Below are 9479 nucleotides of genomic sequence, written 5' to 3' on the forward strand. Positions count from 1 at the left end.
TCTCTCAAGGACGGGTTTCTAAGTATTGCAGGTGTCATTTGGATGGCATAGCTACATAGCCTGGGTACATATTTATAGCTGAAATAGTAAGATTTTATACCAACTCCTTTCAGAATTGGCCTAGTAAGGATCCCACTTACATATCCTACCAGTAGCAATTCTTTAAAAAGAGATTGCTTCTAAGATGCTCAGTCATGAGAACTGATGTCAGCTATGCTAACTTTGGTCAGAATATCCCATCTTTTATTTATTTATATTTTGGATAGTTTTAATTTATTACTTTTAACTTATTACTTTATATTGAAGTATAGCCAATTAACAATGTTGTGGTATTTTCAGGTGAACAGCAAAGGGACTCAGCCACACATATACATGTATCCATTCTCCCACAAACTCCCCTCCCATCCAGGCTGCCATGTAACATTGAAGAGAGTTCCCTGTGCTATATAGTAGGTCCTTGTTGGTTATCCATTGTAAATATAGCAGTGTGTACATGTCGATCCCAAACTCCCTAACTATCCCTACCCCCTATGAGTTCATATATATAAGTTCATTTGTACCATTTCTTTTTAGACTCCACATATAGGGATGTCATAGTATATTCTTCCTTCTCTATATGACTTACAGTATGACAATCCCTAGGTCCATTCATGATGCTGCAAATGGCATTATTTCACTCTAACAACTGAGTGAGAATATCCTGTCTTTTAGTACCAGATGTGTTTGAGCTGTGCACAGTTGTTACATGATTCAGTCATCCTCATAATCCTGTATTCATTCTTCCTGCTCCACCTCTCTTAATGGCCACTGATGAAAATGACTCAGATCTGTCGCCCACCAAGTCTGAATTCCAGCTGCTGGGTTTCTATCACGTGATCAAGGCACTGGATGTGTCTGGATCCCAAGGGCCTTTCTCCGTCCTAGACATTCCAATCTAATCACTCTGAAAAACATAAAAGCAGTAAATGCCACTTTAATTATAAGCTTGCTCCCACTGGATTAGACTCAAAATAAGCATGCTTAAGACAAAAATTCAATCTGAAAGACAAAATGAGTGATGGAGCTTCTCAGAGAGGAGTCCATTTTTATTTCATGAGTACGTGATTTTCTTTTCTCATTCTTATTTTAATATTCCCATTTCCACTATATGGGCTTCCCTTTTGGCTCAGATGGTAAAGAATTCACCCACAATGTGGGAGACCTGGGTTTGATCCCTGGGTTTGGAAGATCCCCTAGAGAAGGGACTGGCTACCCACTCTACTATTCTTGGCTGGAGAATTCCATGGACAGAGGAGCCATGGAATCACAAAGAGTCGGGCACGACTGAGTGACTAACACTTTCACTTTCATTTCCACTATAAACCTATACCATCATCCCATACATTGTTTCTCAAGTAGTTCAGTTTCCTTTTTACTTGACTTTATCATTCTGGTCTCACTTCAGGGCATCTCAAGTTCTGGATACAGACCTAAGCATTGCAGAGAAGCCCTGAGAGCAGAGGTTAGTGAGCAATGATGAATACTGGTTTCAGAGTTAGACCTGGTTTCAAATTCTGGCTCTAACATTTCATTGTAGTATAATTTGCACAGGGTATTTACCTTTCCACACTTCAATTTCCTCAGTCATAAAATAGGAAGAAATCATTTATTTCTATGGAGTGGTTTTCAGGATAAATGAACTAATAGAGGTAATACCCTTGGCAAAGGGCCTGGCAAATGCAGTAACAATCACCTGACAGATGCTACTTATTTTTGGAATCACATATTTTTATTTATTTTTAAATGTTTGTTTTATATTGGCATTTACCTGATTTACAATATTGCGTTAGCTTCAGGTATACAGCGAAGTGTTTCAGTTATACATACACATATATCTATTCTTTTTCAGATTCTTTTCCCATATAGGTGATGACAGAATATTGAGTAGAGGTCCCTGTTGATGCTATTTATTGATATGATTAGGGGGATGCTCACCAGATCCATGTGTAAATTGGCATCAGATAGAGTTCAAATCCCAAATCTGGCTCCTGAGGTTGCAAAACCCTGGGCCAGTTGTTTCATTTCTCTGTACATGGCTCTTTTGCAAAACAGGGATAAAAACATCTATCTCATTTCCGTGTGCTGTGTTGAATAATACAAGCTTCTTTGAAAAGATAAATGTCAGACTGTGTGTGCATAGACAAAGTGACTACTGGATATCTTTGTCTGAAATACCCTGTAAATTAGAAAGAAACACGACCATTACCTTGTAAAGGTTTCCAGTGACGGGTACTCTTGTTCCATCCTCATGGCCATAAACAATATCTTCTACTCAAATCATATAGTATTAGTAACACACTTTTTACTTTAGGTGAGGTTCTCTGACATTAGAATGAGAAGGGGTATGAACAACTTTTCTCTGCTTTGTATTCCTGCTACAGATTCAGCCTACAGGAGGAGGGCGGCCCATGGAGCTGTCCTGAGATTGAAGCTGATCAAAGACTCCAGAAACCACAGGGGTCTATGGTGGATCATGCTGAAGAACCAAAAACCTCAGCCGTTCTGAAAATGAGATTCATTTTTCTAGTCAGAAGATATATAGAAAAGAGCAAGTGAACTGTTTATTTTACCACTAGCTAAGGGCTTTGTGATTGGAGAAGGAAATGGCAACCCACTCCAGTGTTCTTGCCTGGAGAATCCCAGGGACGAGGGAGCCTGGTGGGCTGCCGTCTATGGGGTCGCACAGAGTCGGACACGACTGAAGCGACTTAGCAGCAGCAAGGGCTTTGTGAGTGAGTGAGGAGTCAAAGTCTCTCAGTCAGGTCCGACCCTTTGCGACCCCATGGACTATGCAGTCCATGGAATTCTCCAGGCCAGAATACTGGAGTGGGTAGCCTTTCCCTTCTCCAGGGCATCTTTCCAATCCAGAGATTGAACCCAGGTCTCCCACATTGCAGGCCGATTCTTTACCAGCACCAGGGAAGCCCCAGGAATACCGGAGTGGGTAGCATATCCCTTCTCCAGAGGATCTTCCCGACCCAGGAATCGAACTGGGGTCTCCTGCATTGCAGGCAGATTCTTTACCAACTGAGTTATCAGTCACCTGCATTTTTGTCCCCAGTTGGTTGCTACTGCTCTCTGGGGGGTGGGTTGGGATGGGGAGTGTGCTTTCCCCTACCCACATCATGTTTCATGTGACTTGATTTGACCAGGGAAACGTGAGCCATATGCCACTTCCAAACAGCAGCTTTAAGAGCCACTAGTAATACCTTGTTCCTAGGAACTCCTTCTAAAAATCCTCTCAAATTATCTGTTTATGTGGGGCAAGGTGTACAGGGTTGCTCACTGGACTTGACTGACCTTTTCTGGCCGGTGCTACAAGATAAAGCACAGTTTGTCTAGCTTTTCACTTCAGGACACAGAGACATGCTGTCCTCAAGCTTGGTTTCTAGTCAATGCACATACATACACACATGCTCATGCCCTTTATATATATATATTTCTAGATTGCTGAACAAATTCCCCTGTCTTTTATCTTTTGCAAGATAATTGAACTTCTTACTGCAGTTGGAAAATGTGGTGCCAATGATACTGTACTAAATGAAAGAATTTCATCAACTTCTAATTAGAAATTGAATCACTATGTGAAGAGCATAATAAAATAGCCTGTTTCTCGTCATCTATGACATAAATTGGTTCGGGGGAGACTTTATTGAAAGTATAAGATTAAAAAGCTCTCATTAAATTTTTTTTTAAAAAGACCTCCCTAAAATCAAAACCACAATGAGGTACCATCTCACGCCAGTCAGAATGGCTATCAAAAAGTCTACAAACAATAAATGCTGGAGAGGGTGCAGAGAAAAATGAACCCTCTTACACTGTTGGTGGGAATGCAAACTAGTACAGCCACTATGGAGAACAGTGTGGAGATTCCTTAAAAAACTGGAAATAGAACTGCCATATGACCCAGCAATCCCACTGCTGGGCATACACACCAAGGAAACCAGAATTGAAAGAGACACATGTACCCCAATGTTCATCACAGCACTGTTTATAATAACCAGGACATGGAAGCAACCTAGATGTCCATCAGCGGACGAATGGATAAGAAAGTTCTGGTACATATACACAATGGAATATTACTTAGCCATTAAAAAGAATGCATTTGAATCAGTCCTAATGAGGTGGATGAAACTGGAGCCTATTATACAGAGTGAAGTAAGTCAGAAAGAAAAACACCAAACAGTATACTAACATATATATATATATGGAATTTAGAAAGATGGTAATGATGACACTATATGTGAGACAGCAAAAGAGACACAGATGTAAAGAACAGTCTTTTGGACTCTGTGGGAGAAGGTGAGGGTGGGATGATTTGAGAGGGTAGCGTTGAAACGTGTATATTATTACATGTGAAGCGGATCGCCTGTCCAGGTTTGATGCATGAGACAGGGTGCTCAGGGCTGGTGCACTGGGTTGACCCTGGGGGATGGGATGGGGAGGGAGGTGGGAGAGGGGCTCAGGTTGGGGAACACATGTGCGCCCATGGCTGATTCATGTTGATGTATGGCAAAAACCACTACAATATTGTAATTAGCCTCCAATTAAAATTTAAAAAAAAAACAAAAACAAAAACAAAAAAAACACCTCCCTACCTGCTGGACCAGCACTGGCCAAGAAAACTTTCTATAATGACAGCAGAATTCCTGGGAGGACCAATGACACCCACTAGCCAATGTGGCTAGCAAGCACCTAGAATATGCTAGCACCACTGAGGGGCTGAATTTTAAATTTAATTAATTTAATTTATGGTTAAATTTAAACAACAACATGTGACTGGCAGCTAATAAATCAGAAAATGCACCTTAGACCCTAGGATGGAAAAGTATCTTTTTCTAATAATTGAACTACTTATTCGTGTTACTATATGTGGAACTAAGGAACATATAAGGAACATATAAGAACATTCCATATATATAAGGAATGTGTATATATATATATATGAATGTATGTGTATATATATATATACACATACACACAAATACACTAACTATATATATATATAAAATACATACATAGAGTTCTCTCTCTATGCAATCTTGCCTTTTTACAGTTAGGCAGCTGTATCATGTGGATTCACAAAATATTGATTATTCTATTTTAGATTCATGTGGGTTCTCTCAATAGAGATCTAATCCAGTTTTATGGAGCAAATGTTACAATAAAGCATTTACCCAAGATAGTCCCAATATGGACAAGGCTAGTACCATATCCTGGAGAAGGCAATGCCAACTCACTCCAGTACTCTTGCCTGGAAAATTCCATGGACGGAGGAGCCTGGTAGGCTGCAGTCCATGAGGTCGCGAAGAGTCGGGCACGACTGAGCAACTTCACTTTCACTTTTCACTTTCATGCATTGGAGAAGGAAATGGCAACCCACTCCAGTGTTCTTGCCTGGAGAATCCCAGGGACGGGGGCGCCTGGTGGGCTGCCATCTATGGGGTCACACAGAGTTGGACACGACTGAAGCGACTTAGCAGCAGCAGCAGCAGTACCATATCCTAGAATTATAAGTCAAGAACATTCTTATTTAGTCCATTCATTGATCTAGAAAGAACCACACCTGAACTATCCTGACCATTTCCAATATTATACTCCCAAATCTCTATACTTTAGCTTTTCATTTTAGTATTGGAAATTAGGCTCCCAAGTTCTTCAAACAACCAGATTTTAGTGGCCCCAGTCATTGAACTGAAACTGCACTGTATTTTCATCTCAATAGATAATTAAATAAGGAATCTATGTCCCTAGTTTTCAAAGGAGTCATCTTACTGCAGAGATGTAACATTCAGTGAACTACTGTAATTGTTAAGACCACAGGATTTGGAAAATAATAATCCCTGATTGTGAGGATATAATTATTTGGGAAGGCTGGAGGCTGATGTATTATTCGGGATACTTGAACACTGGCTCTTTTTACTTCCTGTGGCTTTAGCCTTCCTGGTGGACTTTCTCAGAGAGCAGAGGCCAGGGAAATGCTTGCCAAGACATGTTGCATTGGTCACTGCCTCAGAGAGGTTCTTTATCCTTGGCTAATTAACTAAGACATTTAATCTATTCTTAATGAGGGTGTGGTGTGTTCTCTTCCCCTTAATTATACAGCAGCAGAAAGGCCTGGATCTACTTCCTAGTGACAGTGTGAGAATTAATTCATCTGTAGGACTCAGCCTAGCATCTATTACCATGGCCCCAATCAATGACTACTGATGTCATTTTGTTCTTACTGAGTTCTAAAACTGACATATAATTTTACTCAAAGGAAAAAAGTTTCTAAGAAGCATAAGATATTTTGGAATAAAGTACAGTAAGTCCCCTACATTCAAACAAGTTCCATTCTGACAGTGTGTTCGTAAGCCCAACAAAGTTAGCCTAGGTAACCTACTAACACAATCGACTATATGGTACTGTACTGTAATAGGTTTATAACATTTTTCACACAAATAATACATAAAAAACAAACACAGAAAATAAACATTTTTAATCAAACAGTAAATACCTTGAAAAGTACGGGAGTATAGTACAACAGCTGGGCACGTTCGCATTTTTGAATGTTTGTAACTTGAAGGTTCATCTGTAGGGGACTTACTACAAAAGACTATTCATTAGAAAGACATAAAGCTACAATAAGTATCTGGACACCAAAAGTAGCCCTCAGTGCAAGATTGTATGGTTTTCTATTAAAAAACCAAGTGTAACAGGATGATTAAATTAAAGATTGGCCTCCCTTCTACAGACAAGCTAGGCTGACCTTTACTCACCTGAGAAAACAAAGTTAATGGGAGGATAGAAGAAGGAAAACGGGCACACTGAGATTTCCATAGACTATACGTGGTTGCTTCTGGGCCAGACTCTGGAATTTCTCCCAGATTTCATCTTTCGTTTCCCTCTGCCCAATTAGGATGTATTCATAAGGCTTCTGCCCTATGAGCAGTGGGTCCCACACGAAGCTCCCTGATGTGTGGCTTCAGGGATTTTCCCTGCAGAGGAGAGGCAGACGAAAGAGACGAAAGGTCCTCATGTCTTCCCATGATAGAGAAGAGATGCCACCAGCAGGAGTGACACTCACAGGGTAACACACTGAGGCAGACTGTCTTAACTTGGAAACTAAGTTGGACCATTTTGAAAATGTATCACCTGTGTCCACACTAACCTGAAAGAGATCATCTATTTTCCAAAATGACCGACCAGCTTCAGGACCCAACTTAAGCAATGAAGAATTCAAATCGAATCCCAAGAGAAATATTAAAATATGGGACCAGGTATTTTACAATGTTTCATGAAAGCTATCTACCGATCTTATATGGCTTGTATCTAATATAAAAGAAAAAAAGTCATGATTATTTATTTCTCAAAATATAAGTACAGCAGGGATTAGAAAGAGTAGATTTATCAGGAATATGTTCTGTATTTGTTGTGCCTTTATTCTCCAGGGGAAAATGTAAGACTCTGCAGTTTAAGCATCAACTTGATTGCTTAATGACGGTGAACATTTAAGAATTTGCTCTGGAGGAAATAAAGTGGAAATTTAAATAGTGTTGCAACTCAGCCTTAGTGTGGGCTTTCACTGTCTATTTCCAAATGAGGACACAAGTGAATCCTAAGGGGGGAGCTTCCTGGACTATATTATATTCAGACAAGTCCTCTTTTTACTGACTCTAGATAACATGATGCTTTAATTGCAGAGATGGCTTTGTTTTTAAGCTGTTAGTCTTTAAAGAAACTTTCAAGTTTCTCTATTTGGCACGTATTCTTATAGTCCTTGGATGCAAAATGTCTACATGTGCCTATAGACACAGAAATACACTTTATGTTTACCAAACAGGACAGCAATTTATTCCAAGTTTCCTCTAAAAAAGTATTTATTCTCCTCATTGCTGATCATATATACTCCTTCCTCTTTGCCAGATTACATACTGTTCATTCCCTTTATTTCTGAACCCCAGCAAAGGGTCTAGTATCCTATCAGATGATTGTTTTTAAATTTTAGGGCATATACACATGCTGAAAAGTGAAAGTGAAAGTGAAGTCGCTCAGTCGTGTCCGACTCTTTGCGACCCCGTGGGCTGTAGCCTACCAGGCTTCTCAGTCCATGGTATTCTCCAGGCAAGAATACTGGAGTCGGTTACCATTTCCTTCTCCAGGGGATCTTCCCGACTCGGGGATCAAATCCAGGTCTCCTGCATTGGAGGCAGAGGCTTTAACCTCTGAGCCACCAGGGAAGCCCCTATACACTTGCTAGAAATAAACAAAACTAAGAAAAGAGCTCATGCATAATAACAATAGTAATCATCAGAGCAGTCATTTAAATACACACTTTTAATGAGGCAACCTAAACATCATAATGTAAAAGTAGAATTGAATTTAAATTGAAATCAACACTCTACCCCATAAAAAAGCAGCCAGGCAGGAGTGAAATCAACAAAGATACTTCTACTTTACCCGTGTAAATATCAGACTTGGTTTTTTTCTCCCTACGCTTGCTTCTCTTTCTTTGGCATGACAGTTCTGATTCCTCAGCCTCCCCATGAAGAAGAGAAAAATTCCCTTGAAGCTGAACTAAATTCATCAGCAAATGAAATTACATTCATTTGATAAAATGCTAAATGGAAAAAGGCAGGTTTATTTTAAGCCGTCAACAGGCTGTTTTAGTTAATCATGCACAGTGCAGAAGACAGGAGTTTGGTTGCTAAGAAAATGGTTGGCATGTTTCCACGAGATCCATGTGATGTGAAATGCATCTGCTCGTTTTAACAGGGAAATAGGAAAAAATAAAATAAACAGTTCAGGGTATCTTTGGTGAGTCACTATGGAACACAGAGCCAAAATAACTTAAATGTTGTCAGTTTATTTTATACCGCCTTATTGTTATGACATTAGCCTTTTCTTATATTCAAAAAAAATTTTTATAATAGTGATATTTTGTTAGAAAAATCTTATATATTCATTGTAGATAAATGGGAAGCGCTCAAATAAGAAAAAATCTGCCATGACACATACACACAAACACAAATATCAATACCTACAAGGGTATCTATTGTAGATATGCATGCACCAATCTATGGTGCATGCATAGTCAGGGTTCAATATTTATTTGCTGAATGAATTAATACAAATATGGGATCTTTATTGTATATACTTTTATAACCTGCTTTTTCTTCATTAAGATATTTAGCACAACTTTCTATGCTATTAAATATTCATCTTTAGCATTAATAGTTTCATCATTATGAGACATATAAGTTGTTCTCTTGCAAGACTTTTATAATAGTCAGGAACTAAACACAAGCATCTCCCCAACTGAGGCTGATACTATGATGCTGATGAAATATGAATATAGTGAAGATTTTCTGCTTGGCTGTTACACTTATATCTCTGGTTATTGAGACAGACATTGGAGTCTCAGCTGTTTTGATCATGTGTAATTTCACCAGTTCCAA

At 39.3% G+C, this 9479-nt stretch overlaps 1 long non-coding RNA gene across 1 annotated transcript; it reads right to left on the reverse strand.

Moving 5' to 3' along the window:
- Positions 1-613: 613 nt before the first annotated feature.
- On the reverse strand, positions 614-5355 carry LOC123327790. The gene is made up of 2 exons (XR_006542488.1): positions 5217-5355; positions 614-943 (listed from the first exon to the last, which is right to left on the reverse strand). It is a non-coding gene; the product is annotated as an uncharacterized LOC123327790 (long non-coding RNA).
- Positions 5356-9479: the final 4124 nt, after the last annotated feature.

The sequence above is a fragment of the Bubalus bubalis genome, chromosome 10 (genome assembly GCF_019923935.1).
Source record: "Bubalus bubalis isolate 160015118507 breed Murrah chromosome 10, NDDB_SH_1, whole genome shotgun sequence".
In the NCBI taxonomy this organism is placed as follows: domain Eukaryota; kingdom Metazoa; phylum Chordata; class Mammalia; order Artiodactyla; family Bovidae; genus Bubalus; species Bubalus bubalis.